This window comes from Halichoerus grypus, chromosome 7, assembly GCF_964656455.1.
Source record: "Halichoerus grypus chromosome 7, mHalGry1.hap1.1, whole genome shotgun sequence".
Taxonomy (NCBI): domain Eukaryota; kingdom Metazoa; phylum Chordata; class Mammalia; order Carnivora; family Phocidae; genus Halichoerus; species Halichoerus grypus.
Window position 1 is genome coordinate 52,984,940 of NC_135718.1, and position 22,793 is coordinate 53,007,732.

Consider the following 22,793-nt stretch of genomic DNA (forward strand, 5'->3'; position numbering starts at 1 on the left):
TTTATTTGACAGAGAGAGACACAGCGAGAGAGGGAACACAAGCAGGGGGAGTGGGAGAGGGAGAAGCAGGCCTCCTGCGGAGCAGGGAGCCCGATGTGGGGCTCAATCCCAGGACCCTGAGATCATGACCTGAGCTGAAGGCAGGCGCTTAACGACTGAGCCACCCAGGCGCCCCAGCAAAGAAGGTTTATTGAGCAATGGTACAAAGTTCCCAAAGAGGGAGGGGACCTGAGAGGGTTGCCCCCAGAGTTTCTAAGTCTAGGGGTTTTTATGAGCTTGTTGGCGCACTGTTTTAATCTGATTAACACTCCCTGTGACCGTCAGCCTGTCATCCAATCAGATTTTTGTCACCCATCATATGGAAAGGGTGGAGGGCTTGTAAGGTGTAAAATCCTTTTAAGGGTGGTTTCCTCTTAGGGCAGGGGGGCCCCTTGTCCCTGCCGGCCTGCCTTCCAATTATCCTTCATCACAAGAAGGTAACAGCAAACTTGATGCCTCTCCCAGTCATGAACCTATCTGTCTTTATGATAGCAAGCTTTACAAGAAATTGCCAATAGACTGTGGTATTTATCCTGCCCAGATGTAATGGACAGTGAGTTGTCCTTAATATCATTGTCAGTACTTATAGGGTTCAAATTCTCAACCTATGTGGGTATAGGTAAGCACCGATTCACAACAGATCATGTCAGATTTGTCCATTTGTGGGACACCTGGGTAGCTCAGTCAGTCAAGCATCTGCCTCCGGCTCAGGTCATGATCCCAGGGTCCTGCGATCAAGCCCTGCGTCAAGCTCCCTGCTCAGTAGGGAGTCTGCTCCTCCCCACCCCCACTTCCACCCTGCTCGTGCTCTCTCTCAAATTAAAAAGAAAGAAAGAAAGAAAGAAATCTTAGTATCAGAATTGGAAAAATAAAAGACTAACTAGGATCATTTAGTTTTAGAACAATGATATGTATGTCCTGTGTCACATTATTAATATATCCCTTCATATAGGTGAGGACGTTTAAAGGAGAAGGTGATACGTAGAGAGGTCAGGGTATTGCCAAGGCAATGCTGGCTGCCTGACCCCATAGGTGGGCACCATCTGGGTGAATTCACAAACCAGTATCTGGCCCTCAGCCTTGAAGACAGAGAGGCCTGAGATGTCTGTCATCCACAAAGTTGCACCAAGACTCCAAGAAGGTTGGCTGACATTAACCTAGTTCATAGAGACCAATAACATAAAATACAAGTGCTGGATGGTTTATTTTACAATAAGAAGTATAACTGCCAAGAGGACTAACGCTTGTGTCTTTAGGCTTGTGTGCTTTCTCTTCTTTTCGGAACTTTATATGGGAAGCAAATTATAATTACAAGGTTGCTGAGAGAACAAAGAATCAGAAAAAGATGTTCATTAAATATTTCAAATGTTTATACATCATTTCCAGAATATCACACCTGCTACAGAGCACCTGTAGCATTTGGTCAGGCTTTAGAGGGGCCCTTCCATTGTCTGTCTCTGGAAGTTTCTGTGTTCTAGACTCCTGCAGCTGACTGATCTCCATTTTGATGGAATCCTCAGCCACATTAGCACATTAAGTCAAGACATCAAGTATTCTGTATCTTTTAGATACATGTCTCTGCTTTAACCCATAATTACACGTTATTTGTGTTCTCCCAGAGAGCAATTTAATTTCCATTTTTTTGATGGACATCTCATTTGCTCCCTTTTATTAACTACCATAGGGTTAACTATTAGAGTCAAAGAAATAGCATTCTCTGCCTATTTCAGGCTAAATATTTTCCATTCTTTTTTTAAACTTTTATTTTTCTTTTTATCAAATGAAGATAATACATTGCCTAGATTTAAAAGCCAATAATGCTAAAATGATTTTAACAAAAAATGGTGGAACACTGTCCCTCCCCTTCCAACACTTTCTCTGCAGCTTGGTACAAAGAGGCAGCCATTTTCAACTTTTATGATCTATTTCTACTGACACTCTCCTCCATCCATGTTTCTAAATAATATCTTTAGGCTGTTATTTCTCGAATTTTCTATTCTAGACATTATTGACTGACCTCTTTTTTTTTAAGATTTATTTATTTATTTATTTGTCAGAGAGAGAGAGAGCACAAGCAGGGGGAGTAGCAGGCAGAGGGAGAGGGAGAAGCAGGCTCCCCGCTGAGCAAGGAACCCGATGTGGGACTTGATCCCAGGACCCTGGGATCATGACCTGAGCCGAAGGCAGATGCTTAACAACTGAGCCACCCAGGCACCCCACTTATAAGGATTTTAGATTTACAGAAAAATTATAAGGATACCTACCTATAGGATATTTATACCCCACACCAGGTTTCCCCTACCAGTAACATTTTTATATTAGTGGGGTATATTTGTTACAATTAATGAACCAATGAGCTAGAGTTCATACTTAATTCAGATTTCCTTAGTTATTACCCACTCTCCTATTCCTGTTCTAGGATCCCACATTCTATTTTTTTTTTTCCCACATTCTATTTTTATTAAAGATTTTATTTTTAGGTAATCTCTACACCCAACGTGAGGCTTGAACTCACAACTCCAGGATCAAGAGTCATATACTCCCCCAGCTAAGCCAGCCTGGTGCCCCGCCCACGTTCTAATCTGCAGTTATGTCTTCTTACACCTAAGTCTGACCGTTTTTCAAACATCCATGTTTCTGATGACCTTGACAGTTTTGAGGAGTGCTGGTTGAGTATTTTTGTAGAATGTCACTCAATCAGGATTTGTCTGATAGCCTTCTCATGGTTAGCCTGGGGTTTTATGTTTTTGAGAGGAAGATCGTAGGGAAAAAGTGCCATTTTCATTTTTCAGTATAGTCACTGTCTGCTTCAGTTTGTTTTTCTCTCCTGGAGGCATTTCTTCTAGAACCCTCTGCCCTGCTCCAGTTTGGATTTGGTGTTGCCCGCTAATTGTCATCTGGAGATTTACCTTCATTCACTTTTTTCCTTGAGATTCTTTTCAAGGTTGTTCTGTACTGGATTTCTCTTCCCTGGATCTCTTTTCTTCTTCCTCCTCCCCTCCCGCTCTGACTGGGTGCAAACATGCCAGGAGTTGAGGGGCAGTCTCAGGATTTCGGAAACTCAATCTCCTTTTCAAGTTTCATGTCTCATTCCTGCTCTCTACTTTGCCTAATATCTCTGACCTTAAGGCCTTTCTAGTTCAGTTCAACAGCAGGTTGCTAGAGAAGGGATACTTGCTGACCCTGCCAGAGGACAGAAGGGACCTGTGGGCCCAACATTCTTTGTATATTAGACTATCAACTTACCTGTTTTCAGCTCACTCCTTAGCTTCTAACACACCCGGTACCTTCAGTTACTGACATTTTACAGTTTCTGCAGCAATCAGCTTGCTGCTTGTTGGTTTCTCCTTTGACGAGACAGATTTCAATTTCTCTTTCTCTGTTTTACCAAATTAGTGACTAGTCTTCCATCTATTTTGCATCATTTTGGTCTTTTCCCTTTCCATCTTTATCCACATGTAATAAATCATTTGAACCTTTTGATTCCACCTCCTAATTATCAATGAAGTTTACTCCCTATCTGTCCATTCTCATTGTCATGGTTTTAATGTAGGCCCTCATCATTTCTCTCCTATACTGTTACAATAAAAGTCTATGTGTTCTCCATGTTTTTTCATCTTTTTCCATATCCACTACTGTCCCCATTTTCTTTCTAAAACATAATCTTATTTTTTTCACTTCTCTGTTTAAAATTCTTTGAAGAGTTTCCTGTTACTTGCTAGAATAAACTCCAAACTCTTCAAATACTATCCTCCTTCAAAATCTGGACCCTGCATACCTTTTCCAGTCCATTCCTTGCCACCATCCCCAACATGGTATTCTACCTTGCAGAGCAAACTATTTTCTGACACACCTTTAGAACTTTTCATAACTTCTTTCCTCTTCCTAAACATCATTCCATTTTCCTCTTTCTGGAAAAGTATTTACTTATCCATCTAAGCTCAGATCAAACATGACCTCAGAGAAGCCTTTCCCAATCTCCAAAATGAATTAAGTCATTCTCTTCTCTATACTCTCATAGCACCTCTCAAAAACCTCTATTATAGCCCTTTTATATTGTGCGGTGATTGTTTATGAGTCTTTTCTCACACAGCCTATCCTTCTCATCTTTGTACCCTTCTTTTTCTTACCCTCCCCCTACCTCTCAGGGTATAGCATGATACCTTTAACACAGTAAGGCAACTAACATATGTTGAGCACTTAGGCTCTTAATAAATATTTGTTGGGGGTGCCTGGGTGGCTCAGTCGGTTAAGCGGCTGCCTTCGGCTCAGGTCAAGATCCCAGGGTCCTGGGATTGAGTCCCGCATGAGGCTCCCTGCTCTGCGGGAAGCCTGCTTCTCCCTCTCCCTCTGCCTGCTTCTCTGCCTACTTGTGTTCTCTCTCTATCTCTCTGTCAAATAAATAAATAAAATCTTTAAAAATAAATAAATTAATTAAATAAATATTTGTTGAATAAATGAAGGCAACACATGAAAGATTTCAGGAAGTCTGAGAATCCCTACTGATGCAGTTTCCGAAGGTTGGTGAGGTCCGGAGCCGACCTTTTTGATGCAAAAAGGTGGTTTTATTAAAGCACAGGGACAGGACCCATGGGCAGAAAGAGCTGCTGCCCTGGGGTTGTGAGGAATGGCTGATTATATACTATGGGTTTAGGGGAGCTAAGGAAAAAGGGAGGTGTCCAAAAGGACTTTCATATACTAAAGAAGACCCTCAGGATACTGGAGACCTTGCTATTATCAAGCTAAGGTTGTTTTTCCCTCTAGCACAACATTAACATTAAGATAGTTGGAAGAAGGGGCGCCTGGGTGGCTCAGTCAGTTAAGCGTCTGCCTTCAGCTCAGGTCATGATCATGGGATCGAGTCCAGCATCAGGCTCTCTGCTCATCGGGGAGCCTGCTTCTCCTTCTCCCTCTGCCTGTCTCTCTCTCTCTGTCAAATAAATAAATAACATCTTAAAAAAAAAAAAAGAGAGTTGGAAGTTTCCTGGAGGAATGTCACACATGTCCCACCCAGGAGTGGGGTGGGGGGAGGTTGCTGGGTGTCAGCTTGTGCTTTGCCCTCAGCTGGCCTTCTGTTCCCTCATCACCTACCCTTGGGATTTTCTGAGGTCCTTACTTTAGGGGTTTGCACAAAAATACGCTTGCAGGCACAGGTGTGCATTTCCTTAATTGTGACGAATGACAAGACAGGCAGATAAACTTCAGACTGGCAGGGCTATAACTTAGGCAGGCTTGCCTGTAAGACACTTTTTTTTTTTTTAAGATTTTATTTGTCAGAGAGTGAGAGAACAAGCAGGGGGATTGGCAGACAGAGCAGGCAGAAGGAGAAGCAGGCTCCCCACTGAGCAGGGAGCCCAATGCGGGACTCGATCCCAGGACTCTGGGATCATGACCCGAGCCAAAGGCAGATGCTTAACGACTGAGCCACCCAGGCGTCTCTGCCTATAAGACATTTTGAGGCTGGCTAGAGTGTAATCTCCAGAAAGTGGGAATTTTTATCTTTTTGTTTACTGTTGTATCCTCAGTGCCTGGTACATAGTAAGTACTTGTCTTAGGGTACCAACAGAAAACTGATGGCACACTCGAAATAGGATAACTCAAGGGGAGACCATTTATAAAGGTGTAGGTGGGGTGTAGGGGAATCACAAATGATAGCAAAATGGGGTGCCCAGGTGGCTCAGTCGTTAAGCGTCTGCCTTCGGCTCAGGTCATGATCCCGGGGTCCTGGGATCAAGCCCCGCATCGGGCTCCCTGCTCCGCGGGAAGCCTGCTTCTCCCTCTCCCACTCCCCCTGCTTGTGTTCCCTCTCTGCTGTCTCTCTGTCAAATAAATAAATAAAATCTTAAAAAAAAAAAAAGAAAATGATAGCAAAGTAGCCCAGGGCTTGTAATAGTGAGAAGCCGTTACAGCAGCCTAGGTCTAAAAGGGAGAAGTTATATAGACTCAGCTACCCTGCCCTTGAAAAGAACACTGACTGGCAGTCACGGCCAACTGGTTGCTGGAAAGGCCACCTCCATGACGGTAACCTCAGTCTAGATCACAAGGTTCAAGAGCACGTGGAAAAACTCCGGCTTAATGGCTGGCATTAACGCAAAAGGACTCTGGTATGGGGATCAGGCAGCAGGAATCTCTAAGCCAAGGTTGGCAAATGCATGGCCTACGTGCCACCACCTTTTCCTTCCGCATTTCCCAATCTTGCCCTGAAGGCAGACTTCCTTGGTCAATTATGGTTCTCTTTCTTACTTCACCCAGAAAAGGCCCCACAGTCCTTTTAGGCACAGTGCTCCAGGCAGCCAGCGACCGCCCGTAAGTTGCTGTTACCTGATATGAAACCTATTTGCCAAACTGGCTCGGGTCAAATAAGAATAGAAGTGGGGTTAGTAGGGGTCTTTCCAGTTTGAAATAGGTCCCTGGCAATCAGCTGGGGATACAAAGGTTGGATCAGCTCCCGGGAGAAGAAACTGCCAAGTGCTAGACTAAGCAGATTTTGGGGGGCCCCAGACAGCCAGGTTTAAAGTTTAAGTTAGGATTCTGGTCCTAAGGGAGGGAATGATGCAAATCACCAGTCAAAGTAAAAATTCTACAAACTGGTCAAAACAATTGAGAGTTGAGGAAAAGGCATATAGTAGGCACAGAGGATACGTTTTCCAGAGTAAGATTGATGTCAGACTCGTTTGCTGGGGGAAGTGCTATTTCTAACCTGTCATTAGGGATGGTGTGGATTGACTCCAGAATCTGCTATAACAGGGCTCACAACAGCCATGTCTTAGGTACCTGCAGCTGAGCAGGGAAAGCTAGGGAAAGGAGTAATGATCTGCTTTCTTTTTTCTTCTCCCCTCCTTTTAAAAATGATTCTAAATTAAGCCAAAAGCTTTTGCTGTGAATGTTTAATTAAAACAAGTGTATGAGGGCGCCTGGGTGGCTCGGTCATTAAGCGTCTTACTTCGGCTCAGGTCATGATCCCGGGATCCTGGGATCGAGCCCCGCATCGGGCTCCCTGCTCAGTGGGAGGCCTGCTTCTCCCTCTCCCACTCCCCCCACTTGTGTTCCCTCTCTCGCTGTGTCTCTCTCTGTCAAATAAATAAATAAAATCTTTAAAAAAAAATAAAACAAGCGTGTGAGATCATAATAACTACTATTTACTGAGTATCTACTGTTTTATGCTTTAGATGTATTCTCATTAATCTACATAACAACTCTATAAGGTGGATATAATTATACTTATCTTATAGATGAGGAAATGGAAGTTTAGAGTAATAAAACAAATAAGTTGTAACTTTAAGGTTTCGATCCAAGCTTACTTGGCTTTAAAGCCTGAATTATTTCTGGTACTTCAGCTGCCTATGCTATCCTGTTGAGACCCATGATTTCAATCAACCTCATCTTGGATTCCTCTGGGTCATTATAAATAATGAGGACAAGCAAACTTAATGTGATAAGGCCAAAGGAGGATAGATATTAGCACACTACAAAATATCAGCATGGTTAAGAATAACCAGAATATTTTATTCATCTTTAAATTTTTTTATGTTAAATATTGTACCTGCCCATACTCAAAGTACTTTCTAAGAGAAATCGTCTCACTCATGGTTTCTGAGGACAGGGTAATTTGTACTATGCTATTTTTCTCTCGCATACTTCCCCTCCTCAGACGTGTGGCCCAGAGACAGCCAACTGTCCTAAGAGCTGCTAGTCCTTCAGCTAGCCTGGGACCTCCCACACAGCCTGAAACAAAGTAAGACACTTGCCTGAGATTTTCCCACTTAGATATTGGAATTTGCGAATACAGAGAATGTTAGGGAAGGGTAGAATGGGTAGAATGGGAGGCTTTGGATCATGGCAAACCAAAGCAGAAGCTGTGAAATAAAACACACAAAAAAAACAAGATAAACAAATATGTAACTCAGGGTTCTAACAAGAAACAAAAGACATGTGCAAATGACAAGCTGAGGAGAGTTTAGCTACAAAGGAACTAATTAGAAATGTGTGGGCAGAGTGTAAGGGAGCTATAGAATAGTAGAGGAAGGTAATCTGGGTAGCAAGGGAGCTTTTACCACCCCTAGACCTGAAGGGACATGGGAAAGAAGAGGTTGGTGGGGAAAGTGGTGTCGAGTGAGTCACTTTGAGAGGAGCAGTGATCTTCGGTTGAGGGACAGTGTGCCTAAAGTGACCTTGCAAGGAGGGAGCTAGGAGGATAAATACACTGACCTCATTCTGTACAGGTCAGGATTTCAGGAAAGAGAGCCCTGTGGTGAAGGATGAAAAGTGGATCTGGAGGAGCAAACTGAAGATACTTTAGAAAGATAAAACAATGAGTAGAGGGAGGAGAACAGAACAGACATGCAGAGAGAAAAAGTTCCTATAAAAGAAAAAGAGACGCTACCCACAAGGAAGACTGAAAGGGTAGCTAATTCCTAGAGTTGCCTCAGATCTTGATGACTTTCCAGTTGGAAATCCAGTTCCAATTTTAGTCTAAGCATAGCTTTACAATAGACTCTCTTCCTTTAAAATAGTCTATGAGCAATTCATGGTTTCTTGTAGCCCTTATAAAATGCTGGGTACAATGAGAGTAGTTTATTCCTCTTAGAAATCCTGCAAATAGGGGCGCCTGGATGGCTCAGTCAGTTAAGCATCCCCAACTCTTGATCTCAGCTCAGGCCCTTATCTCACGGTTGTAAGTTCAAGCCCCACTTTGGGCTCCACGCGGGGCATGGAGCCTACTTAAAAAAAAAGAAAAAAGAAATCTGCAAACAAAGACATTTGAGACACATAGGCCACTTACTGAGAAAGAATCATGACACTCTCCTCAGCCTTTTTAAAGTGTCCAGATTTAAAAATAAAGGTGTCAGTGTTGTGAAAACCACTTACGGTCAAAATTGAGAAATTATAAAACTGACCTAATTAAGTGAATTCTCTTGAATTATGGAAAACAAGCTGCTCTTTGAAAAAATCACAAACCGTTCTATAAGAAATTAAAACAATAATAATTTTCTTCTTTAATCACCTCTCCCCCAGCTTTATTGATTTATCAATATACCAAACTACTCATTTAAAATAAAAAAATTTGAGGGCGCCTGGGTGGCTCAGTTGGTTAAGCGACTGCCTTCAGCTCAGGTCATGATCCTGGAGTCCCAGGATCGAGTCCCGCATCGGGCTCCCTGCTCGGCAGGGAGTCTGCTTCTCCCTCTGACCCTCCCCCCTCTCATGCTCTCTCTCTCTCATTCTCTCTCTCGAATAAATAAATAAAATCTTAAAAAAATAAAAAAAAAAATAAAATAAAATAAATTTGATATATGTAATATGTCAATTTTGATATATGTATTCATCACCACAGTCAAAATAACATTTCCATCCACTCCAAAAGTTTCTTGTACCTCTTTGTAATCTCTCCCTCTACTTACATACCCAGGAAACCATTCATTTACTTTCTGCCACTTTGCATTTTCTACAATTTTATATGAATAGATTAAGCCATATATTCTTTTGTCTGCCTTTTTTCTTTTATTTTAAGAAGAGATTTTCTTTTTTTTTTAAGATTTTAATTATTTATTTGAGAGAGAGAGGAAGAGGGAGAGAGAGAGCACAAGCAGGGGGAGGAGCAGAGGGAGAGGGAGAAGCAGACTCTCCAGTGAGCAGGGAGACCTATGTGGAGCTTGATCCCCGGACTCCAGGATCATGACCTGAGCCGAAGGCAGATGCTTAACCGACTGAGCCACCCAGACGCTCCTTACCTGCCTTTTTTCATTCTGCAGAATTTTTCTGAGATTCAACTATTTTGTTGTATATATCAATAATTCTTTCTTTTTTATTGCTGAATAGTTTGTCCTTATATGAATATACCCCAATTTCTCCATTCATGTCTTTTTTAAAAAAGATTTATTTATTTGAGAGAGCGAGGACATGCATGTGCATGGGCGGGGGGAGGGGCAGAGGGAGAGAGACAGAATCTCAAGTAGACTCTGTGCTGAGCCTGATGTGGGGCTCGATCTCATGACCCCAAGATCATGACCTACACTGAAAGCAAGAGTCAGATGCTTTAACCAATTGAGCCACCCAGGCGCCCATTCATGTCTTTTTTTAAAATTAAAGTATAATTGACATAAAACATTATCTTAGTTTCAGGTATATGACATAATGATTTGATATTTGTATATATTGCAAAATTATCACCACAATAAATCTAGTTAATATCTGTCACCACATATAGTTGCAGAATTTTTTTTTTTAAGATTTTATTTATTTGACAGAGAGAGACACACACAAGCAAGGGGAGTGGGAGAGGGAGTGGGAGAGGGAGAGGGAGAAGCAGGCTTCCCGCCAAGCAGGGAGCCGGATGCAGGGCTCGATCCCAGGACCCTGGGATCATTACCCGAGCTGAAGGCAGACGCTTAACGACTGAGCCACCCAGGCGCCCCAGTTGCAGAATTCTTTTTTCTTGAGAGGACTTTTAAGATTTACTCTCTTAGCAACTTTCAAACATGCAATATAGTATTATTAACTATAGTTGCCACGCTGTGCATTATATCCTCATGACTTACTTATTTTATAACTAATAGTTTGTATCTTTTGACTCCCTTCACCCAATTCACCCACCTTTCACCCCCTTCCTCTGGCAACCTATAATCTATGAGATGATTATTATTATTATGTTTTTAAAGATTCTACATACAAGTGAGGCAGTGTGCCCAGTGGTCCTGTGGCTCTGTCTCTTGCTTCAACAGTGTTTGGACAGAACAAACCCAGAGACGCCCCTTCTACCAGCCTCCTACCACCTTCCAACCTTTTTTCCAGTGTTAACTTTCAGAGCCATCTTCTTGGCCATCCTCTGCCTCCGGGACCGGCTAACACCCTATTTTAAGCTTAGCTCATTACCAATCAACCATGAGCACCCAGATTTGTCAGAATTAGTCCAACAAGGTGGAGGCCACCATCAGCTGCCTGGTCAACATGCATCTGCGGGCTTCCTACACCTACGTCTCTCTGGGCTTCCATTTTGAAGGTGATAATGTAGCTCTGGAGGACACGGGCCACTTCTTCCACAAGTCAGTGGAAGGGAAGCACGAGGGAGCTAAGCGTCTCTTGAAGATGCAAAACCAGTGCTGCAGCTGCATCCTCTTCCAGGAAGTGCAGAAGCGGTCCCAAGATGAGAGGGGCAAAGTCCTGGACACCATGGAAGCTGCCCTGGTTCTGGAAAAGAGCCTGAATCAGGCCCTTTTGGATCTGCATGCTCTGGGTTCTGCCCATGCAGACCCCCATCTCTGTGACTTCCTGGAGAACCACTTCTAGATGAGGAGGTGAAACTCATCCAAAAAATGAGCCACCACCTGACTAACCTCTGTAGCCTGGGTGGTCCCAGGTGAGTAGCTCTTCAAAAGGCTCACTCTCAAGCACGACTAGGAGCTCTGGAGCCCAGCAGCCTTTGAGGGGCCCCTCTGGCATCCCCCTGGTGCCAGGGCTTGTGCCTGAAGCTCTCCTGCAGCCACTAGGCAACTTTTTTTTTTTTTTAAGATTTTATTTATTTATTTGACAGAGAGAGACACAGCGAGAGAGGGAACACAAGCAGGGGGAGTGTGAGAGGGAGAAACAGGCTTCCCGCTGAGCAGGGAGCCCGATGCGGGGCTCGATCCCAGGACCCTGGGATCATGACCTGAGCCAAAGGCAGATGCTTAAAAACTTAGCCACTCAGGTGCCCCACCAGGCAGCTTTTTAACCACCCCTGGAGCCCTCTCCCAAGCCGTGGACCAAATGGAAATAATAAAGCTTTTTGCAGGGAAAAAAAAAAAAAAAGATTCTACATAGACGTGAGATCGTAGGGTATTTGTCTTTCTATGTCTGATTTATTTCACTTAGTATTAATGCCCTCAAGGTCTACCCATGCTGTCACAAAAGGCAAGATTTCATTCTTTTTTATGACTGGGTAAATATTCTACACCACGTCATTATCCATTCTTCCATCAAAGGACACTTAGCTTGTTTCCATATCTTGGCTATTTGAAATAATGCTGTGACAAAAGTGAAGGCACATCTATCATTTTGAGTTAGTGTTTTTGTTTTCTTTAGATAAATACCCAGACTTAGAAATTGCTGGATCATTTGGTAGTTCTATTTTTAATTTTTTGAGAATCTCCATACTGTTTTCCATTATTGGCTGCACCAATTTACATTCCCACCAACAGTGCATGAGGATTCCCTTTTCTCCACATCCTCACCAACACTAGTTATTTCTTGTCTTTTTGATAATAGTCATTCTAATAGGTGTGAGGTGATAGCTCATAGTGGTTTTGACTTTAATTTTCCTGATGATGAGTGATATTGAGCACCTTTTCATGTACCTGTTGGCCATCTCTATGTCTTCTTTGGAAAAATATCTATTCAGATCCTCTGCACATTTTTTAATAAGATGTTTTTTGCTATTGAGCTTTATGAGTTCTTCGTATATTTTAGATTGTAATTTCTTTATTATTATTATTATTTTTTTTTTTTAAGATTTATTTATTTGACAGAGAGAGACACAGCGAGAGAGGGAACACAAGCAGGGGGAGGGGGAGAGGGAGAAGCAGGCTTCCCGCCGAGCAGGGAGCCCGATGCAGGGCTTGATCCCAGGACCCTGGGATCATGACCTGAGCCGAAGGCAGACGCCTAATGGACTGAGCCACCCAGGTGCCCCTAGATTGTAATTTCTTATTAGATAAACAATTTGCAAATATTTCCTCCCATTCAGTAGGTTGCCTTTTCATTTTGTTGATGGTTTCCTTTGCTGTACAGAAACTTTTTAGTGTCATCCCACTTGTTTATTTTTGCTTTTGTTGCCTTTGCTTTTGTGTCAAATCCAAAAAATCATTGCCAAGACCGATGTCAAGGAGCTTACCGCCTATGTTTTCTTCTAGGAGTTTTATGGTTTCAGGTCTTATACTTAAGTCTTTAATCCATTTTGCATTACTTTTTGTGTATAGTATGAGATAGTGGTCCAGTTTCATTCTTTTGCATGTGGCTGTCCAGTTTTTCTAACACCATTTATTGAAGAGACTGTCTTTTTCCCAATGTGTATTCTTGGCTCCTTTGTCATAAATTAATCGACTTGGTTTTGGTTTATTTCTGGATTCTCTATTCTACTCCACTGATCTATGTGTCTCTTTTTATGCCAATACCATACTGTTTTGATTACTGTAGTTTTGTAGTATAGTTTGAAATCAAGATGCATAATGCCTCCAGTTTTGTTCTTCTTTCTCAAGGTAGTTTTGGCTATTATACAACTGTCAATTTTAAGGTAGGAAATAGGAATAATATTTTTATGGCAGACCAAGAGATGTTAGAAGCAATTGCTTCAGTAAATGGAAATTCAAAGCACTAGACCTGGAGTTAGTGATCTTGGTTGGTCATTCATTGGCTATGGGACTCGGGTCCAATAACTTTAAACTTGCTGAGCTTTGATTCCCTCATCTGTAAAAGATTAATAATACTTGCCTTGCATGGTTTTGTGAGGATTAAATGAGATAATTTATATATTTAACTCTGTTTAAATATTAACTTTGATTACTATGAAAGTACAGGCAAGAACATTAAAAAGTTAGGTCCTCTTTGTGGACTCCTATACTGAGGGCCAAAAGACACAATCAAGGATCATGACTCTGAGCAAAAAGATAAAATATGTTGATCAATGTTTCTTCCTCCTTCATCCTCCACTTCCTCCTGTCCCTCTTCCCCTACCACCCCTCCCCTTCACCCTCTCCCTAGTTGTTTGTCACTGTTGCTGCAGGGTGTCTCTTTCTTCGTGAGGGCAAGATCCATTTCCTTTCTTCTCCTATCATATTACTTTTTTTTTTTTTAAGATTTTATTTATTTATTTGAGAGAGAGAGAATGAGAGAGAGCACGAGAGGGAAGAGGGCAGAGGGAGAAGCAGACCCCCTGCTGAGCAGGGAGCCCGATGTGGGACTCGATCCCAGGACTCCAGGATCATGACCTGAGCTGAAGGCAGTCGCTTAACCAACTGAGCCACCCAGGCGCCCTCCTATCATATTACTTAATGTATTATTCTTATACCAGATTTCTCCACAAATATTTATTGAGGTAATAACACATACTTGTGCAGTGCTTTATAGACTACAATGCATTTTCAGATACATTATCTCATCCTGACCCTCAAAATTTCCCAGGGAATTAGAGATAACAGATAATATTATCCGCATTATCAGATGAGGTAACTAAGGCTCAGAGAGGTGAAAACTAGCTGAGATAATAAAGTAGTTCGTGACAGCTCAGAGTGCCTTCATCTTGGCACACTGCCTACCAACGTTCTTGACAGGATTCAGGTGGTTTCTTCAGCCTCCAATTAATACTAATATATAAAATCTTTGCAGGATAAGACCAAACTTTATTTTTAGAGAATAGTTGGTGGCATGTTGATGTTTATACTGCAATATATGTTTTTATAGGCAACCACACGAGATCTGAAGTTTTCAGGATATAGTATTAGGACTTCCTTCCTCCTAAATACAATTCTGAGCAAAATAAGAATTTAAAGTTACTGTAAGTACTCCATACCAGTTAAAAGTATTTTCTTTCTAGAACATTGTTTCTAATTTAACCAGTATGCTAAACATGGCCTGAGGATTAATCATATCCATTTTTTCTTATCTCATCTTTTTTTTTTTAAGATTTTATTTATTTATTTTAGATATAGAGAGAGAGCACAGGGAGAAGGGCAGAGGGGAAAGGAGAGGAGCAGAGTGGGGAGGGAAAGGGAAAGGGAGAGACTCTCAAGCAGACTCTCCACTAAGCGTGGAGCCCTATTTGGGGCTCGATCTCACGACCCAACCAGGAGATCATGACCTGAGCCAAAACCAAGAGTCAGATGCCCAACTGACTGAGCCACCCAGGCACCCCGACATTTTTTTTGACCTATTGCAAAGATGTAATAATTTGTAACATAATATATCCATTTTGCATTTTTTACCTATTTAGAAAGTTCAAGGTTTTCATTTTTCTTTTGGGTTAATCTTGCTTCCCCTAACTCTCTCCTAAAAGGGATTTTTTTTTTGTCCTTTAGATAAAAGAACATAAAATGGCTGGGGATGCTTCTTGTACAATCACTTTGTATTTCTTGGGGCGCCTGGGTGGCTCAGTCATTAGGCATCTGCCTTTGGCTCAGGTTATGATCCCGGGGACCTGGGATCGAGCCCCACATCGGGATCCCTGCTCCGCGGGAAGCCTGCTTCTCCCTCTCCCACTCCCCCTGCTTGTGTTCCCTCTCTTGCTGTGTCTCTCTCTGTCAAATAAATAAATAAAATCTTTAAAAAAAGAAAAAATCACTTTGTACTTCTATTGCTTGATCTTAAATTAGATGTTATCTCAGAGGATCTAAATTGGTACTTTTTATGGTTAGTATATGACAAAGAGCTCGGCAAATGCACCTGACATGGGATAAGCTGGACTGTGTACTCTTCATAAAGTTGTTGATGTTATTACTATAACTTATTTTGAAAATACAATAAAAACTATTTATTATAAAGAGGGACTCAATCTAGCTGGATTACAATAATTCTAGCTCCTCTAATGAAAGTGAATTGTTAAAGAGATACAAAAAGATAATAAAAACTTAGGTAAATATTTTTCAATTCATTTTCATATAAATGAGATTTCATATTTCATAGTCTGAGTTTATAACAAGGCTTGTAATATATTTTCTCAAAATCTAGAAACTTATAAACCTAATTTTAAAATTTTTGATTAGTTTGATACTAAATGCTCTATTAATTAAAGAATGCTAAGAGTTTTTAACTATAAGAATTATTGGCTGTGGTTATTTATTTATTTATTTATGAGAGAGAGGGAGAGAGAGAGCACTAGTGTGCGCATGCCTGTGAGCAAGGGGAGGGGCAGAGGGGGAGGGAGAGGGACAAGCTGACTTGGCACTGAACAGGGAGCCCTACACGTGCCTCCGCTTGACCCCACAACCGGGAGATCATGACCTGAGCCAAAATAAAGTCAGATGCTTAACCAACTGAGCCACCCAGGCACCCTGAGAATTATTGGCTGTATTTTATTTTATTTTAATTTTTAAGATTTTATTTATTTATTGGACAGAGAGAGACACAGCGAAAGAGGGAACACAAGCAGGGGGAGTGGGAGAGAGAGAAGCAGGCTTCCTGCAGAGCAGAGAGACCGATGCGGGGCTCGATCCTAGGACCCTGGGATTGTGACCTGAGCCGAAGGCAGACGCTTAATGACTGAGCCACCCAGGCGCCCCTATTGGCTGTATTTTAAATGTACTAGGTAGTGCACCTGTCTTGTTCTATAGTTGGTAACAATCCTAGGATACTTTAGACTGATACTTTAGCAAGCCAAAATTGATAGACTAAGAAAGACAGACCTAAGTATATCCTTTAAGATTCTAAAGGTAATTACTGGGGCACCTGGGTGGCTCAGGCGGTTAAGCATCTGCCTTCAGCCCAGGTCATGATCTCAGAGCTCTGGGATCGAGTCCCACTTTGGGCTACTGGCTCCACAGGGAGTCTGCTTCTCCCTCTGCCCCTGCCCCCTACTCGTGGGTTCTCCCTCTCTCTCAAACAAATTTTAAAAGTCTTAAAAATTAAAAAAAAAGGTAATTACTAGAAGGAAACAAAAACTGAGGGGAAGAGTAGATAAGGTAAAATGAAAAGTAATTTGAGCGCTAAATTTTGTATCTTTCATAATTAGCAATCAATAGATGTTGAAAGTTGAAAAGTCAAGAAATGTAAATATCTTTATTTTATAACTTGCAGTCCTGTTTAAAAATGTTTAGTCATGTGCAAACATTATATAATTAAAAAATTAAAACATGTCATAGTACTATTTTTAAAATACCACTTTGCTAGAACAAGTATTTTGAGCTCCAATTCTCTATCCCTTAACTGATTCAGGAGACAGGAAAGTTGTTTCCCAGGGATGTGGCTGTACTTTGCTGCTGGGGCTCAGAAGAAAGCCTTATATAGGCTGTGGATTATGTTCATTACTCCTCACTGAGCAACTAAAATAACTGGACTCCTTCTACCTACAGCATAAAGTGGAAAGCAGGGAGACAAAAGGAGGGGATTTGCCAGCCTTTGGTCAAGTAGTAATAGTCCCTTGATAGAGAAATATTTATCGCACTTATGGAGACATAGGACATTCAAGGATGGGAGTCCCTACCTGTATATAGTTAGCATTGCTGATTAAATGCTTTAGCTTAGGGGCACCTGGGTGGCTCAGTTGGTTAGGCGTCTGCCTTCGGCTTGGGTCATGATCCCAGAGTCCTGGGATCGAGCCTCACATCAGGCTCCCTGCTCAGTGGGGAGGCTGCTTCTCCCTCTCCCTCTGCCTGCTGCTCCCCTGTTTGTGCTCTCTCTCTCTGTTAAATAAATAAATAAAATCTTAAAAAATAAATAGATAAATAAATAAATGCTTTAGCTTAGAAAGAAGTTAAGTTTTGAAGAGGCTGGAACCCTAGCACAATATTTTACACATAGTGAGCACTTAGTAATTTTCTATTGAACTGAGAGAGGAATGTGTAATGATAGATATTGATGCTAATACTGAGCCCATCCCTATGAATTCAAAGTCATTTGAATTGAGAAGCCAGCCTGGAAAAGCAAAGCAGGGTGATGAGGAGGAGCCACACCACTTGTTGAATTGGAAGGAGAACCCTCTAACATAGAAGGTGCCCAGAGGACCTGATGTTTATTGTTCCTTTTATTTTTATGAAACTTCCTTCTGATATAATCTGACTAGCATCCTGACTGTCTGATAAATAGATTTCCCAAGCATCCGGATGGAAGTTCAAGCCCAGCAAAGTATAACACACCTATAAAGTGTATCATAGTTTCATGACTACCTCTGACCCATGAGTCATTACTGTAAAATCTTGTTGGTATGTGTACTTAGCAGTATTTACACTGTGTACATTCTCAAAAACATGTCATCAAAATTTCAGTACAATTAATTACTGGTAAAGGAAGTTAATAAATCAGTCTCATTTTAGAGTAAACAACTGTACAGGATGAAGCTAAGTTTACCATGCTACAAAGTACGGTAGTTCAGTCCTTCATGCTTAAACAACTTTTATATTTATGAACAAAGAGGCTGTGCTGAGATAAGGATGCCCTAATACTTCATTGTCTTCATTCAGGGTTCCCCTATAAGCATGCCTAAGATTCAAATGCAAGTAGTTTATTTGGAAGGGCAGGGGAATGGGGAAGTAAGATAGGAAAAGGAAGGCAGTCAATAAAGGGTGCATCATTAAGGTGGCTACTGAGGTAATATGGGAGGGGCACCATAGACAACAAGACCAAATACGCGACTAGCTTTCAGAATTGGGCTATGACTTTAATTTATTTAAAAAAAACAAAAAACAGTGTATCATTTCTTGTGCATCCAGGTTTGTTGAGTGAGAATGATGCTCATTTAGTTCACCTTGTTAATATTATTTAGTTTAGAAAGAAATTAAGTTTTGAAGAGGTTGGAACCCTAACACAGTATTTTGCACATGGTGAGCATTTAGTAATTTTCTACTGAATTGAGAGGAATGCATAATGACATATGATGATACCAGCACTGGGCCCATCCCCATGAATCCAGAGTCATTTGAATTGAGAAGCTATCCTGGAAAAGATGGGGGTGGGGGTGGGAAGCCCCACTCCGTAAGAATTATTCTAGACCCTTTATGATTCTGGATCACATCTCAGGGTCATCTTACTAAGTATGTCAATCAGATTTATGGCAAAATATTCAAGTATGTGTTCTTTTTAAATTTTTATTTCAGGCATTTCTTATTTTTTTACATTATGAAATATATCAGAAAATTGTACAATAGACACCAAAACATACAGAAAATTGTACAATAGACATCTATATATTCACCATGCAGATTTTACTTTATTTGCTTCCAATTTTTTTTTTTTTTTAAAGATTTGATTTATTTATTTGACAGAGAGACACAGCGAGAGAGGGAACACAAGCAGGGGGAGTGGGAGAGGGAGAAGCAGGCTTCCCGTGGAGCAGGGAGCCTGATGTGGGGCTCAATCCCAGGACCCTGGGATCATGATCTGAGCCAAAGGCAGACGCTTAACGACTGAGCCACCCAGACGCCCCTCCATTTTTTTTTTTTTAATAAAAAGATCTAGATAAGTTCAAGCACCGCCTTTGCATCACCCACCTGCTTGTATTCACTAACCTTTGTCTTACGTTTTTCCGTAAGTCTTCTTTCAGCCTTACCTCTTAACTCAGGCAAATGAAACCTGAAACCACCCATCAGGTGATGGCAACAGCCCTGACATGACCTCCAGTTGGCTCAGAACACCCGGGCTGTTTCAGCTAAACCCCTGACTCATGCCTGTGCAGATGGGTGATGGAGTGACCAAATATACGACTGGAATGACCAGCAATTGCCTTTACCTCATTATGTTACTAAAATCTCCACCCAAGAAGGAGCATCAACCTCATTTCCATAATATACAATGTATGTAAAGGGGCGCCTGGGTGGCTCAGTCGTTAAGCGTCTGCCTTCGGCTCAGGTCATGATTCCAGGTCCTGGGATCAAGCCCCGCATTGGGCTCCCTGCTCCACGGGAGGCCTGCTTCTCCCTCTCCCACTCCCCCTGCTTGTGTTCCCTCTCTTGCTGTCTCTCTCTCTGTCAAATAAATAAATAAAATCTTTAAAAAAAAAAAAAAAAAATATACAATGTATGTATGTATAGGTGTGTTTCCTTAAGGCGCACTCGAGACTTTAGGCTTGCCTCTACATGACAGGACAAGGCTTCCCTATCTAAATATTCATCCTAACCCCAAGCAAAAGTTACCCATTCATGCTCTCTTGAGGAGTCCTGGTTTCTTATTTGCTGCAAATAAAAGTTTTCTTTGTGCAGCAACCCAAACTGGTGCAGTTTCTGACTCACCAAGGAGTGAACTCCCGTTGGTTCAGTTACAGTATGTATGTTTGTTTTTATACTTCTACCTTATATGTATCCATCAACAGCCTAGTATTTTTGTTTTTAAACTTATATAACTGGCATAGTAATTTATATCACCTTTTGAAATTTAATTTTTTAACACATATTTTAGAGATTTATCTATGTTGTTACATTTGGTATAGATTTCTACAGTATGAATAAATTACACAGGTTATATTCTTCTACTTGTGGATATTATTTCCAATTTTTGCTATTATGAAAAATGCTTCAGTGCATATGTGCTCAGTTTTCTCTAGGGTATCTACATAGAAATGGCTTGTCTTTTCATGCAGCTTATAATAATTTTTGTAGAATGAAAGTTTTACCTTTTAGGTCTTTTTCTTTTTTTATTTTATTTATTTATTTATTTATTTTTTTTTTTTTTTTTTTTTTTTTTAAAGATTTTATTTATTTGACAGAGAGAGACATAGAGAGGGAACACAAGCAGGGGGAGCGGGAGAGGGAGAAGCAGGCTTCCCGCTGAGCAGGGAGCCCGATGCGGGGCTCGATCCCAGGACCCTGGGATCATGACCTGAGCCGAAGGCAGACGCTTAACGACTGAGCCACCCAGGCACCCCAAGGTCTTTTTCTTTTTTTAAATAAAGATTTATTTATTTTGAGAGAGAGAAAGCATGTGCATGCACAAGTGGGGGGAGGGGCAGAGGGAGAAGGAGAGAGAGAGAATCTCAAGCAGACTCCATGCTGAGCACAGAGCCTGATGCAGGGCTCAATCTCACGACCCTGAGATCATGACCTGAGCTGAAATCAAGAGTTGGATGCTTGACCAACAGAGCCACCAACATACCCCAACCTTTTAGGTCTTTAACCTAGTTGGAATTTATTTTTGTGCATGCTGTGAGGTAGGGATCTAATTTTATCTTTTTCCATATGGAAAAAATATGAAAATTTCCCATTTTTTTCACATTAAACTGACACATTTCAGATCTGTATCTCTCTAACAGATAAAGACTAAAAACAAAACAAAACAAAAATGAAACACCTATAACCACAATGCCATTATCACACCTAACAAATTAATAATTCCTTAATATTATTTTATCTCTCATCCATGTTCAAATTTTCCCAAATATCTTTTTACAGTTAGTTTCTTCAAATCAGGATTCAAACAAGGTCAACACATTGTATTTGGTTGACACATCTCTTAAATCTTTAGTTTATTACGGTTCCTCCTCTCCCAATTTTTTATGCCATTCATTCATTCATTCATTTTAACTCATTTATTTTATTATTTTTATTTTATTTATTTATTTATTTTAAAGATTTTATTTATTTATTTGTCAGAGAGAGAGAGAGAGAGCACAAGCAGGGGGAGCGGCTGGCAGAGAGGGAAGGCTCCCCGCTGAGCAAGAAGCCTGATATGGGGCTTGATCCCAGGACCCTGAGATCACGACCTGAGACGAAGGCAAACACTTAACCGACTGAGCCACCCAGACGCCCCTCATTTATTTATTTTAAAGAGAGAGAGAACATGAGCAGGGAGAGGGGCAGAGGGAGAGGGAGAGAGAGAGAGAATCTCAAGCAGACTCCCTGATGAGCAGGGAGCCCCACTCAGGGCTTGATCCCTCGACCCTGAGATCATGACCCAAGCTGAAACCAAGAGTTGAACGCTTAACTGACTGAGCCACCCTGGAACCCTTATGCCATTTGTTTATTTAAGAAACAGAGTCATTTGTAAAATCTGGATTTGGTTGATTGCATCCTTGTGGTATTGTTTAACATAGTTATCTACTCACCACATTTCTTATAAACTAGTAATTTGATGTAGATGCTTGATTAGATTCCAGGTTTGCAGGAATACTTTGTAGGTGGTTCTATGTAACTCCTATTTCATTACATCACAAGGAACTAATATCTGGTCATCTGAATTTTTTTATTAATAGATTTTACTTTTTTTAAAGATTTTATTTTTATTAGAGAGAGAGAGAGAGTATGAGCAGGGGGAGGGGCAGAGGGAGAGGGAGAAGCAGACTCCCCCTGCTGAGCAGGGAGCCTGACATGGGGCTTGATCCCAGGATCCTGAGATCATGACCTAAGCTGATGGCAGATGCTTAACCGACTGAGCCACCCAGGCATCCCAGATTTTACTTTTTGAAACTGTTAGATTTACAGAAAAACTGAGCAGATAGTATGTGCAGAGTTCCTGTATTTATCCCACCTCCATTCTCCCAGTTTCCCCAATCACTAACATTTCTCATTAATCTAGTATATTCGTTGTAGTTAATGAACTAATATTGGTACCTTACTATTAACTGAAGTTCATACTTTATTCAGATTTCCTTGGGTTTTTTGTTTGTTTGTTTATCTAATGTCCTTTTTCTATTCCAGGACCCCAACCAAGATATCAAGACTATCTCACTTTTAATGATGCTAATTTTGACCAGTGGGTTCAAGTGTTTTCAGGTAGATAGATCTGTTATAAAGTCCTCCGTTATTTTTCTCAGTGGGTTTAGTGTCTATTTATAATCATTGCCTACATACATTATTTCATTAGGAGTAGTAAAACTGTAATTTTTAAAAATTCTATGATTTCAGGACGCCTGGGTGGCTCAGTCGGTTAAGGGTGTGCCTTCGGCTCATGGCATGATCCCAGGGTCCTAGGATCGAGTCCCATGTCAGGCTCCTTGCTCAGCAGGGAGCCTGCTTCTCCCTCTGCCTGCCACTCCCCCTGCTTGTGCTCTCTCTCTCTCTCTCTCTCGCACAAATAAAATCTTAAAAAAAACAAAACAAAAAAATAAAATTCTATGATTTCTTCTGCAATTATTGCCTAGAATT

At 41.2% G+C, this 22,793-nt stretch overlaps 1 pseudogene; it reads left to right on the top strand.

The window, feature by feature from the left end:
- The first annotated feature begins 10,920 nt into the window (after positions 1 to 10,920).
- LOC118549626 (ferritin light chain pseudogene) lies at positions 10,921 to 11,436 on the top strand (annotated as a pseudogene).
- The last annotated feature ends 11,357 nt before the right edge of the window (positions 11,437 to 22,793 follow it).